Source organism: Trachypithecus francoisi, unplaced genomic scaffold (assembly GCF_009764315.1).
Source record: "Trachypithecus francoisi isolate TF-2019V2 unplaced genomic scaffold, Tfra_2.0 Lachesis_group0, whole genome shotgun sequence".
Classification (NCBI taxonomy): Eukaryota; Metazoa; Chordata; class Mammalia; order Primates; family Cercopithecidae; genus Trachypithecus; species Trachypithecus francoisi.
Window position 1 is genome coordinate 98,614,366 of NW_022681453.1, and position 12,200 is coordinate 98,626,565.

A 12,200-nucleotide genomic window follows, 5' to 3' on the forward strand; every position below is an offset into this window, starting at 1 on the left:
TAAAACTTTTCTCCCTATTCTTTCTTCTATCTTTCAGTCTCAGTATAATAAGTTCAATTGAATTTATTCCAATTGGATTTTTTTTTCTCTTTTGGTCCGTGTGGATTTAGTTGTCTATGTAACTCTGGAAAATTGCCTGAGAGAGGACTGCATCATTAGTAAAAACAGGTGGAGTGGTTTACCGAAGGAATGCATTATTTCTAATCTCCTCCATTGTGTGTCAAGCAACATCTTGACTGATGTTGCTGGATTACCTTTAACAAGACCATTTGCAGTTGCAATTTGAAAGTGATGTATTCCATGAAGTTCCTGATACTGCTAAGAGCAGAGGCTGGGTTTCTGTGGCCATGATGATTGTTAGCCAAACACTTGAATTACTGAACTTCATCAATGTATCATTCTGTAAAATCTGAGGAAAGAAAAAACAACTTAAGAAGATAGCTACATGTACTTTTAGGAAACATTGGACCTTGACAAATCATTTCAAAGACATCTCAAATTAATTAAAGTCTCTTAGTTCAAACCTCAAGAATACTATATTCCTTTATGTGTTAGATTATAGGAAAAGCCTAAAAATGCTGATCTAACTCTAAAGTGGTAGAAAGTAAATCTTTAAATAGAAAACAAACAGTAAAAAATCTCAAAACACTATTTTGAATTTCATTTAAAAATATAATAGTATGCTTCAACAATAAGATTTTTAAGCACTTCAGTCAAACAAATGGTAAAATACACTTCCCTTTTCACTTTTTCACTAGAAGCAGAACAATAAAAGTAATTATAATTAGTTCTTTGCATATGTGGACTACAGTGATGTCATTCATGGGTTAAGGATTTTAACTTTCTCTGCTGTGTTTATCCATTTCGCATGAACTATCCAGCACCTAAGCCAGAGATATTGGTTCCTTTTCCTTCATGATCGCTGGCCTTACAGGTATGTCTAGTTCCTGAGGAAAGATTCCTCTACAAGTCCAGAGATAGAAATGCTCTGTCTCACATCATAGAGTAGAAGCTTTATTGCTTTGCCCTCATTTTACCATAGCTGTGAGATGTCCAAAGCTAAATTTTATTCTCCATTATCCTTTGCTCTTGGATTTTTAAAGATAATTTTCTTTGTTTCTTAAATGATTCTTATATTTTTATCTAAATTTTAATTGTTTTATCTTTAAGCCATTCCGTGAAAACCATCTTAAATCATTTTTGAAAACTTGGTTATTACAAATAATTTAATAAATTTGCAGGAAAAAGAAGTAGGAGAGCCTGCCTCTGTTAAGCTACAAGCGAGATTTCGAAGAGCTGTCTGCACAGAATATTTTCTCTAGTGACATTCAAAATTCCACTCTTGTTAAAAAAAGGTAACAAAGAAAAATAACATTCTTTCTTCAGCCATTCTCTGTATATGAGTTCATCAAATTCATCTCCTTAAGTGACTAACAGAATCAGGCAGCCAATGAAGTGTCTTTGATGAGATAGGCCGAAGTGCAAAACCCAGACCAAATTAAACCAAACCAAAGCACAAATCATGGAATAGTGGCCCCTGAAAAGAGAGGAATACAGAAGAAGGAAGACATACTCTTTTCTTTTTTTTTTCTAAGATTGTCGCCTCCCTTCCATTACTACATAGTAGTTTCTAGAAAGTACAGAAAGAATAACTTACTGAGATTTTTTAAAAAAGAAAGAAACCATCGTACATTGTGGGATAAATAGAAGGATAATCACAAACTACCGCCATGTAGGGACTTCAGCCTTACATAATCATCTTATCTTCATGAAGGAAGATTCCACGACTTTCAAACTCCATGTTACATTATGCAAACTCTATTTCAGACCAATAGGTTAATTTGTTAATAATTTTTATTGGTGGTGACACATCTTTAAAAATGTTCCTTGAGGACTCACATGCATGTTTATTTTAGTATTCAAAAGGGCTAGGTATGGGAAAAGCCTTAAAATTTGGTCAGCTTATTATGAAATTTAAATCATTGATCCTAAATGTAAAAGGTATTTATTTCCTATCTTTTGTTTATAAATCTATATTATATTTTTACTCTTGGCCTTAGAAAACTTTATTAATGTAATAATGCTATGGTCTCATGTATATAAAAATGTTTTCTCCAAGTTGCTGTTGGCTGTAGCCTGCTTTTCTTTCTAAGTTCCTTTATCTCTGTAGTTTGGATTCAAAATTTACAGGTAAAATCAGATTACTCGTTCAACTTCCATTTCCCTAGTAAAAAATTGACCCTGTACAACTAAAACTAATTATTTACCGGGCATTTCCTTGAGCTAAGCAATGTGAAGTACTAACTCAGGCCCCAGAGTACCATATCACACAGTGAAACACTCACTTTGCTTAATGCCCTAGTGAATTGAAGAATTAATACATTGCTTAAGTGCCAAATATAATCCCATGTGTTAGATCATGTTTTGGGGGAATGTAGTTCAATTTGAGAAAAACAACTTGGTATTGGCACATAAAATAAGTAGTTTGTGAAAAATAGAAATAAAATATATCCCTAAGCAAAAAATTTATTATTTCCAAGAGAAGTTTGTTGAATAATAGTGACAATTTATCAATTATAGTATGCTCTAGGGCTAGTTTCATACTTATTGTTAAGAAAAGTATTGGGCCCTTCCAAGATGGCTGAATAAGAACAGCTCCGGTCTGCCGCTCCCAGCGAGATCAATGCAGAAGATGGGTGATTTCTGCATTTCCAAACTGAGGTACTTAATTCATCTCACTGGGACTGGTTGGACAGTGGGTGCAGCCCATGAAGGGCAAGCCAAAGCAGGATGGGGCATCGCCTCACCAGGGAAGCACAAGGGGTCAGGGGATTTCCCTTTCCTAGCCAAGGGAAGCTATACCTGGAGGAATGGTACACTTCTGCCCAAATACTGTGCTTTTCCCACAGTTTTAGCAACCAGCAGATCAGGAGATTACTTCCCGTGCCTGGCTCGGTGAGTCCCATGCCCACGGAACCTTGCTCACTGCTGGTGCAGTAGTCTGGGATCAACCTGGGAGGCTGAAGCCTGGCCGGGGGAGGGGTGTGAGCCATTGTTGAGTCTTGAGTAGGTAAACAAAGTGGTTGGGAAGTTCATACTGGGCAGAGCCCACTGCAGTTCAGCAAGGCCTACTGCCTCTCTAGACTCCACCTCCATGGGCAGGGCATAGATGAACAAAAGGAAGCAGACAAATTCTCCAGACTTAAAGGTCCCTGTCTGACAGCTCTGAAGAGAGTAGTGGTTCTCCCAGCATGACATTCAAGCTCTGAGAATGGGCAGGCTACCTCCTGACCCCTGTGTAGCTTGACTGGGAAACACCTCCCAGAGGGGCCGACAGACACCTCATACAGGTGGGTGCCCCTCTGAGACAAAGCTTCCAGAGGAAGGATCGGGCAACATTATTTTCCTGTTCTGCAATATTTGCTGTTCTGCAGTCTCTGCTGGTGATACCCAGGCAAACAGGGTCTAGAGTGGACCTCCAGTAAACTCCAACAGACTTGCAGCTGAGGGACCTGACTGTTAGAAGGAAAACTAACAAACAGAAAGGAATAGCATCAACATCAACAAAAAGGACATCCACACCAAACCCCATCTGTAGGTCACCAACATCAAAGACCAAAGGTAGATAAAACCACAAAGATGGGGAGAAACCGGAGCAGAAAAGTTGGAGATTTCAAAAACTAGCGTGCTTCTTCTCCTCCAAAGGATTGCATCTCCTCATCAGCAATGGAATAAAACTGGACGGAGAATGAGTTTGATGAGGTGACAGAAGTGGGCTTCAGGAGGTTGGTAATAACAAACTTCTCTGAGCTAAAGGAGCATGTTCTAACCCATTGCTAGGAAGCTAAAAACCTTGAAAAAAAAGCTTAGATGAATGAATAAATAGAATAAACAGTGTAGAGAAGACCTTAAATGACCTGATGGAGCTGAAAACCACAGCATGAGAACTTCGTGACACATGCACAAGCTTCAATAGCCAATTTGATCAAGTGGAAGAAAGGATATCAGTGATTGAAGAACAAATAAATGAAATAAATCGAGAAGACCAGTTTAGAGAAAAAAAGAGTAAAAAGAAACAAAGCCTCCAAGAAATATGGGACTATGTGAAAAGACCAAATCTATATTTGTTTGGTGTACCCAAAATTGACGAGGAGAATGGAACCAAGTTAGAAAACGCTCTTCAGGATATTATCCAGGAGAACTTCCCCGACCTAGCAAAGCAGGCCAACATTCAAATTCAGGAAATACAAAGAACACCAAGAAGATACTCCTTGAGAAAAGCAACCCCAAGACACATAATTGCCAGATTCGCCAAGGTTGAAATGAAGGAAAAAATGTTAAGAGCAGCCAGAGAGAAAGTTCAGGTTACCCACAAAGGGAAGTCCTTCAGACTAACAGCAGATCTCTCAGCAGAAACCCTTCAAGCCAGAAGACAGTGAGGGTCAATATTCAACATTCTTAAAGAAAAGAATTTTCTACCCAGAATCCCATATACAGCCAAACTAAGCTTCATAAGTGAAGGAAAAATAAAATCTTTACAGAAAAACAAGATCAAACAAATTCAACAGTTAGCAGAAGTCAAGAAATAACTAAGATCAGAGCAGAACTGAAGGAGATCAAGACAGAAAAAACCCTTCAAAAAAATCAATGAATCCAGGAGCTTCTTTTTTGAGAAGATCAACAAAATAGATAGACTGCTAGAAAGCCTAATAAAGAAGAAAAGAGAGAAGAATGAAATAGATACAATAAAAAATGATAAAGGGGACATCACCACCGATCCCACAGAAATACAGACTACTATCAGAGAATACTATAACACCTTTACACAAATAAACTAGAAAATCTAGAAGAAATAGTTAATTCCTGGTCACAACACCCCCCCAAGACTAAACCAGGAAGAAATTGAATCTCTGAATAGACCAATAACAGGTTCTGAAATTGAGGCAATATTTGATAGCCTACCAACCAACAAACGTCCAGGACCAGATGGATTCACAGTCGAATTCTACTAGAGGTACAAAGAGGAGCTGATGCCATTCCTTCTGAAGTTGTTCCAATAAATAGAAAAAGAGGGACTCCTCCCTAACTCATTTTATGAGGCCAGCATCATCCTGACACCCTGGCAGCGACACAACAAAAAAAAAGAGAGTTTTAGACCAATATCCCTGATGAACGTCGATGCAAAAATCCTCAATAAAATACTGGCAAACTGAATCCAGCAGCACATCAAACAGTTTATCCACCATGATCAAGTGGGGTTCATCCCTGGGATGCAAGGCTGGTTCAATATACGCAAATCAATAAATGTAATCCATCACATAAACAGAACCAAAGATAAAAACCGCATGATTATCTCGATAGATGCAGAAAACATCTTCAATAAAATTCAACAATCCTTCATGTTAAAAACTCTCAATAAACTAGGTATTGATGGAATGTATCTCAAAATCATAAGAGCTACTTCTGACAAACCCACAACCAATATTATACTGAATGGGCAAAAACTGGAAGCATTCCCTTTGAAAACTGGTGCCAGACAAGGATGCCCTCTCTCACCATTCCTATTCAACATAATGTTGTAAGTTCTGACCAGGGTAATCAGGCAAGAAAAAGAAATAAAGGAAAAGAGGAAGTCAAATTGTCCCTGTTTGCAAATGACATGATTGTATACTTAGAAAGCCCCGTTTTCTCAGCCCAAAATCTCCTTAAGTTGATAAGCAACTTCAGCAGAGTTTCAGGATACAAAATCAATATGCAAAAATTACAAGCATTTTTGTACACCAATAACAGACCACCAGAGAGCCAAATCATGAGTGAACTCACATTCAATTGCTAAAATGAGAATAAAATACTTAGGAATCCAACTTACAAGGAATGTGAAGGACCTCTTCAAGGAGAACTACAAAGCACTGCTCAACAAAATAGAAGAGGGCACAAATGGAAGAACATTCCATGCTCATGGATAGTAAGAATCAATATGGTGAAAATGACCATACGGCCCAAGGTAATTTATAGATTCAATGCCATTCACATCAAGTTACCACTGATTTTCTTCAGAGAATTAGAAAAAAAGTACTTTAAAACTCATATGGAACCAAAAAAGAGCCCTCATAGCCAACATAGTCCTAAGCAAAAAGAACAAAGCTGGAAACATCATGCTACCTGACTTCAAACTATACTACACGGCTACAATAACCAAAATAGCATGGTACTGGCACCAAAACAGATATATAGACCAATGGAACAGAACAAAGGCCTCAGAAATAACACTACACATCTACAACCATCTGATCTTTGACAAACCTGACAAATACAAGAAATGGGGAAAGGGTTCTTTATGTAATAAATGATGCTGGGAAAACTGGCTTACTTGTGTGGAAAGCTGAAACTGGATCCCTTCCTTACACCTTATACAAAAATTAACTCAAGATGAGTTAAAGACTTAAATGTAAGACCTCAAACCATAAAAAACTCTCGAAGAAAACCTAGGCAATAACATTCAGGAGATAGGCATGGGCAAGAATTTCCTGACTAAAGCACCAAAAGCAATGGCAACAAACACCAAAATAGACAAATGGGATCTAATTAAACTAAAGAGATTCTGCACAGCAAAAGAAACTATCATCAGAGTGAACAGGCAACCTACAGAATGGGAGAAAATTTTTGCAGTCTACCATCTGACAAAGGGCTAATATCCAGAATCTACAAAGAACTTAAAGAAATTTACAAGAAAAAAACAAACAAACAACCCCATCAAAAAGTGAGCAAAGGGTATGAACAGACGTTTCTCAAAAGAAGACACTTATGCAGCCAACAGACACATGAAAAAATGCTCATCATCACTGGTCATTAGAAAAATGTGAATCAAAAGCACAATGAGATGCCATCACACGCCAATTAGAATTACAATCATTAAAAAGTCAGGAAACAACAGATGCTGCAGAGGATTTGGAAAAATAGGGATACTTTTACACTGTTGACGGCACTGTAAATTAGTTCAGCCATCGTGGAGGACAGTATGGTGATTCCTCAAGGATCTGGAACTAGAAATACCATTTGACCCAGTGATCGCATTACTGGGTATATACCCAAAGGATTATAAATCGTGCTACTATAAGACACATGCACACGTATGTTTATTGCAGCACTATTCGCAATAGCAAAGACTTGGAACCAACCCACATGTCCATCAGTGATAGACTGGATTTAAAAAATGTGGCATATATACACCATGGAATACTATGCAGCCATAAAAAAGGATTATTTCATGTCCTTTGCAGGGACATGGATGAAGCTGAAAACCATTATTCTCAGCAAACTATCACAAAGACAGAAAACCAGACATGTCGTGTTCTCACTCATAGGTGGGAGGTGAACAATGAGAACACATGGACACAGGGCAGGAAATATCACACATCAGGGCCTGTCGGGGAGGGGGCTGAGGGAAAGATAGTATTAGGAGAAATACATCATGTAAAGGACTAGTTGATGGATGCAGCAAACCAACATGGCACATGTATACCTATGTAACAAACCTGCATATTGTGCACATGTACCCTAGAATTTAAAGGATAATAGAAAAAAAAAGTTTTTACAAACTACAATTTTAAAAAGTGATATGCAATTTATTTTAAAGAGACAAATGAAGCACAGTTGATTATTACTTAAGTCCTCTCTGTTGCATACCAATATGTCAGATTGTAAGCATGGCTCCCCAAACTTCTTGAGGAACAAGTAATGAGTTCTGCTATGAAACCAGAAAGTGGAGACCGTGTACAATGTTAAGCAGATGATTTTATACGTTTTTGATGAAAACGGTATCAATCTACACCAATTCTGTAATTTCTTCACAATAGAAAATATCTTGCTAGGATGATCTCTATTTAAAAACATAAACAGGTTCAAGCTCAAATATGACATCATGAGTCACTCATCAACAAAACTGGCCCATCAATACAAAGCAATTAGTAACACTGATTTTTTAAACTGATTTCTATTAACTGCACAGACCTAACTGGAAATTAAAGGGTATACTCCAGATAATTGCTTTGTTCACAGAACCTTTGCTCTAATAAAGACATCTGTCTTATTTTTTCTCTAGTATTTCCTGTACTTCCTATAAACCAAAATTATTATTAATCCTAAAGTATTATAGTTTTCTATATATGCAACAGACATCCACCTGAAGCTTCAGTGGAAAATAACAAAAATTAAATTAATACAAACCCATATACTATCTGTCAAACAAGAATAATGAGCTAATGGTTAATTAAGAGTTTATTTTTTAAAAAGATGAGGGGAGTTTGGATTGTTGGGGGGAAACTGACCTTGAGTGACATCTAGTGGACTGCTGCAAAATGACATTTTTAAAGGTTCCTTTATTTTTTAATAATTTCAACTTTTATTTTAGATTCAGAGGGTACACATTTTTTAAAGTTGAAGCTACTACAGATAGAGTAGCTGTAGCACCTTAACACTTTGCATTTGTGCAAGTAAAATAATAATCTACTCAAACTTTATGTAAGCCATAAAATTATTCTCAAAGGGAAATTACAGATGACTCAGAAAAACTATAAATGGAAAAAAGAAAATCTTAAATTTTAAAAATTTCCTATATGTATAATTGCTTATGTTGTAATATACTATTATTGGAAAAATGTTTTTAATACTTTTGAGTGCCACTAATAGCTAAGATCTCTATTTTAAGTAAATAAAAATATATACTCTATATTTTTACTCTAAAACCTCAATCTTGGGATCTTTAAATTTTTGTTTTATTGATAAATTAAGAAGCTAATTTGTTTTACCAGAAACATTTATTTTTGCTGTATAATTTCACTTGTGATTATTTGAAATGCAAAGTTGTAGTCTTTTGTTAATAGTGGAACATTGGCATATTTTCTCATTGTTCCTTGACTATCCTTTTTCAGTAATATATAGCATAAGAATATTATGTCTGATTTCCATTGCTTTATTTCTATTTAGCTCTTTGCCTTTGAGGCCACACTGACCTTATATTGTGTTTTGTCATCTCCATTCATAGTATATCTATTGGTAAGAGATTTGGTGCTTGACCTTCATTTTGTTTCAGTATCACTTTGTAAAATTTCCTCTCAATTCTGTTTTTTGTATGCCTTCTACAACCCTGTTCATCTCATCGGAATTTTCCTTTCTGTGTCGTTTAGTTCATGTACCTTCTGATGTATTCTAAACTGCCTTGCATTATTCTTATCACCTTAATACGGTCTCTGTCTGTTTAAATGTTTGCCACTAATCCTAACACTCTCACAAGAGAGAATAAGTTGTGAGCTTTCATTATTTTCCTTAATAAATCCTTTTCTCTCTATTCAAACATTGTTTACTCATTTGTCATATCCACTTTCCTGCGGTTCCTAAGGTGATAATTGAGTAATTAAAAAATTAATTTTAATACTTCACTTTAAGAATATTGACATTCGCTGAAGGGAATTTCCTTAACTAGCTTTATCACCATGTCTGAAATTAGCAAATTCAAGTTCTTTTAGGGTTACTGAGGAAATATAGCTTGTTGTCTATGCCCTGAAATGATTAATCTAATGATATCACATGTGAAGCAACAACAGAGAAGATAATAAATAATCAAGTGCTAAATTTTGTAGTATTAACATAAGTGTTATGTTAAACATTTAGAGAAGGTAGAGAACAAGAAGGAAAGAGTGGTATTAAGGAACTCATGGAAAGAGTAGAACTTACTTGCTATCATTTTAATGTTTGTATCCTCCTTAAATTTCTATGTTGAAATCCTAAGCCCTAAGGTGATTGCATTAGGAAGCAGGGAGACTCTTGGAAAATGCCCAGACCATGAAGGTGAAATTCTCATGAATAGAATGAATTTCTTTATAAAGAGGCCCCAGAAGGCTTCCTTATCTCTTTCACCATGTTTCTACACAGCAAGAAAGTGCCCTTTTTAAACAAGAAAATGGGCTCTCACTAGAAACCAAATGTGCGGGCACCTTGATCTTGGACTTCCTGGCCTTTGCAACTGCAAGAAATAAATTTATATTATACAAAGCTATCCAATTTACAACGTTTTATTATAGCAGCTAGCAATCTAAATGGACAAAGTCTTTAAATCACTTGAAAATAGAAATAAAACATGTATAATTCATTTGTTTTTCATAGTTACCTACATTTTCTTATAAATAAATGCTTTCCCCCATAAATCCTACTTCCATAGTATTAATTTTATGTCTTTTAATATATAAATAAGAGATGAACAATAAACTTGTATTTAAGAATATTTTATCGTAAAAATAATTAAGAAAGAATTAAGCAAAGTTCATTGTCATTTTCTAGCATTCTAAACATTTGATGTGATTTTAATATTCCTTGTCTTAGACTACATAAAACAATAATATAAATTTTAGATGTGTTGATAATTAGGTTCTCATTTTTAAAAGTTTGAATATCTGAATAGTGATTGGAGAGAAGTGAAGAAATCAGTGAACTCACAGAGAAAAGAGAGGAAACTAGTGAGCTCATAGAATTCAGGACAAACATAAGACCAAGGGGAGAAGAAAATAGAATGTGCCTGAAGAAAGGTGTAGCAAACAACTTAATTAAACCCAGAAGCATATATGGGGAGTAAAAAACAAAAAAAGCAAAACAGGCAAACAAATAACAGGAAAGTCCTTGAAACGATGAAAATTTTAGCATCAGGAGAAAAAAAAAATCATCTCATAAGTAGTAAATGTGGTCATTATTATTTTTACCAAGGAGCCACTAACAGTTTTTAGAAGGTGGAATAACTTGATCAAAGTACTATTAAATGCAATAAAGCTGATCATGGTACTTATTGGAGAAAATAAACCAATAGATTGGGAGATCATTAAGCAAGCATCACACAGGCCCAGGTCTGAAATCCTGGTGAGCCTTGTCTAAGATGCAGAGTGGTCAGTTTAGAGAAGGAAGGATAGAAAACAGACATTTCAAGAAGAAGCTTAATAAAACTCTAAGATTAGTTGCAATTCTATCAACATAGGTTTTTATTTGAAATCGCAAAATGAAATTATCGCTGATTAATTAGTCAAGAGTTAATTAAACTGCTTCTGTGTAGCTCACAGGATCATTTAGAAACCTGGAAGTAGACTCAATCCAAAGCTTCCAGGAGCAATATCTAAAAAAATGGTGTTTGAAGAAATCATTACTACTGGTGTTACTCTGTGAGCACTGGAGAACACAGCTTGCTATGTTGCCTTTCTCCAGCAAAATGTGTACATTACACTATTTTATTTCATAATGTGGATTTCCAAATTAAGGTTTCACGTGGACAAGTCTGACTGGCAAAGTCTTCATCACATGCTTATAGGTTATTTGTAAAATAGACTGGGGAAGTGAGATGAGATTCATAAAGGTTGTCACTGATCAAACAGCAAAAATACTCAGAACAAGCTGTTCTTAGTATCTTCTTCTAGTGATAGTGAAGTATATCGTTTTGAACCAAACTTCTTACTGAGAACAACTAGAAAATATGGAGAAGATTCAACAAAAGTTATTGTTTGAGGGTCAGTTTACAGGATTGGAACCTGAGCAGAAGTTTGACATATGTCAAAAGAAAAATCGGCCAGGCTTGGTGGCTCAGGCCTCTAATCCCAATACTTAGATCATCAGACGTCAGGAGTTTGAGACCAGCCTGGCCAATTTGGTGAAACCCTGTCTCTACCAAAAAATACAAAAATTCGCTGGGCATGGTAGTGTGCATCTGTAATCCCAGTTACTCAGGAGGCTGAGACGGGAGAATTGCTTGAACCTAGGAGGCGGAGGTTGCGGTGAGCTGAGATCGTACCACAGCACACTAGCATAGGTGACAGAGTGAGATCCTATCTCGAAATGAATAAATAAATAAATAAATAAAAAAGGAAAGAAAAGGAAAATCAAAATTTGATATCTTCCTAAAAGGAAGAAAAGATTACATTCTACAGAGTCTTAAATTACCTCTGTAACTTTCAATCTACAGTATCTTCTGTTCATTGAAGTACATAGAAATATAAGTTAAAAACTAGATAAACTTTCAATAAAAATTAAGAGAAAACTTATATAATAGGAGAGGACCAGGAGTAGGGCAAGATATTTAAGTTATCTGAGACAGTATTTAAAATTAAATGTTCAAATAATTAAATAGGAAGATAGAGAATTGGGGGAAAAATGGAAACTCTAGAAAT

At 35.8% G+C, this 12,200-nt stretch overlaps 1 long non-coding RNA gene across 1 annotated transcript in view; it reads right to left on the bottom strand.

Annotated features, from left to right (window-relative positions):
* Positions 1-260: 260 nt before the first annotated feature.
* The window catches only part of LOC117076853, a 54,098-nt gene continuing 42,158 nt past the window's right edge, over positions 261-12,200 (bottom strand). The window contains exon 5 of the long non-coding RNA XR_004434497.1: positions 261-409. This is a non-coding gene — a long non-coding RNA (uncharacterized LOC117076853). The remainder of the gene's footprint in view (positions 410-12,200) is intronic.